This window comes from Daktulosphaira vitifoliae, unplaced genomic scaffold (assembly GCF_025091365.1).
Source record: "Daktulosphaira vitifoliae isolate Bord-2020 unplaced genomic scaffold, ASM2509136v1 Scaffold_2, whole genome shotgun sequence".
NCBI lineage: Eukaryota > Metazoa > Arthropoda > Insecta > Hemiptera > Phylloxeridae > Daktulosphaira > Daktulosphaira vitifoliae.
Genome location: NW_026099573.1, coordinates 3,264,445 through 3,266,077, shown reverse-complemented (window position 1 = coordinate 3,266,077; position 1,633 = coordinate 3,264,445).

Below are 1,633 nucleotides of genomic sequence, written 5' to 3'. Positions count from 1 at the left end.
AAAAGTTGGGTATTTAAGCTAGTTCAAATTTCAAAGATATTTTTCTCGACTTAAAAGAAGCAAACAAATTTAAATAAGTTTAACTTTCTATGCTATATTAATTTTAATTTATATAATATTTATGAAAATCTGTACTCCCCTAGTCAGGTATTTTAAAATAAAATAAAATACAAAACCCAGAATTTTAACACAAAAATAGCAAATTTTTGAATACGGTAGTCATTTTTACCATGAAGACAAATCCAGAGGTCAAATTTTTTTTTTTCAAATTAAAGTATATTACATAAGCTTTAATTTAAGATATATATAAAAGTGTCAGTATTTCCGGAATACTTTCAAAAATTAAATTGAAAATATCTTAGTAACAATACGCATGTTTAAAGTTTTGACCCCCCTTGTTAAAGGGGTATGATCCGATTTACAAAAAAAGCGTGCCAGATGAAAGGGGTATATCAATATTTATTATAAAAAAATAATAATATAGATCCATACATTTTTCCAAAAGTTATATAAAATATAAATTAAATAATATAACATATAAAATCGAGATTTTTTTCACGGAAATCGTACGTTTTTCTTTAACTTTGATGTCCGTTTTCACCACGAAGACAAGTCCAGAGGTCAAATTTTTTTTTTTCAAATTAAAGTATATTACATAAGCTTTAATTTAAGATATATATAAAAGTGTCAGTCTTTCCGGAACATTTTCAAAAGTTAAGTTGAAAAAGTTCTACTTTCTATACGCATTTTAAAAGGTTTGCACCCCCCCTGTATAAAGGGAAATGGTCCGATTTTAAAAAAAAGTATGTCGAATGAAAGAAGTATATATAAAGTATTTATCATTAAAGAATAAAGTTGATTCATGCATTTTTTAAAAAGTTATAGCAACATAATGTTAAAAAATGTAAAATATAATATCAAGAATTTTAACACAAAATTAGCAAATTTTTGAGGGTAATGTCTTCGACTAGATACGATTTGTGATATTTTGACATATTGTTCATCAAAATCGGTCCAGCGAGAGCTGAGATTGAGCGTTCACAGACACAAAAAAAAAAANAGAGCTGAGATTGAGCGTTCAAAAACACAAAAAAAAAAAATAAAAAAAACCCAGCACAGTGGAGTCGCGGCATAGTGGGGACGTTGCATAGTTGGGTCCAGTATAGATTTAATCTGACAGTGATTAAAATCACTATCATAAGAAACGCTTCGATGCAAATCAGTAGATAGTGTTTAATTCTAAGAAATTGGTGGATAATTACAAAAGCTGCATGATCTGCTAGTTCCTTATTAATACCCTGATTAAGATAAAGAATGTCGAATGAAAAAGGGATTATTAAAAAATATTATTTCTCATAAAAAAATTGTGTTGATTCATACATTTTTCAATGAGTTGTAGCATTATAAAGTTAAAAATGTAACCAACCCAACCCAACATCAACTCCTATTTCCATAATTATATCCAGATTAGTAATTCGTTTAATTATCTATTATATAATTTTTATAATTAATTATTTTCAAATTATTATCGATTTTTAATATATTAAAAGTCATCATTTTGAACCAACTTCTTTTTGTCCTTTAAAGTGAAAGTTTAAAAAAAAAAAATATGAATTTATTACCATAACTTTTA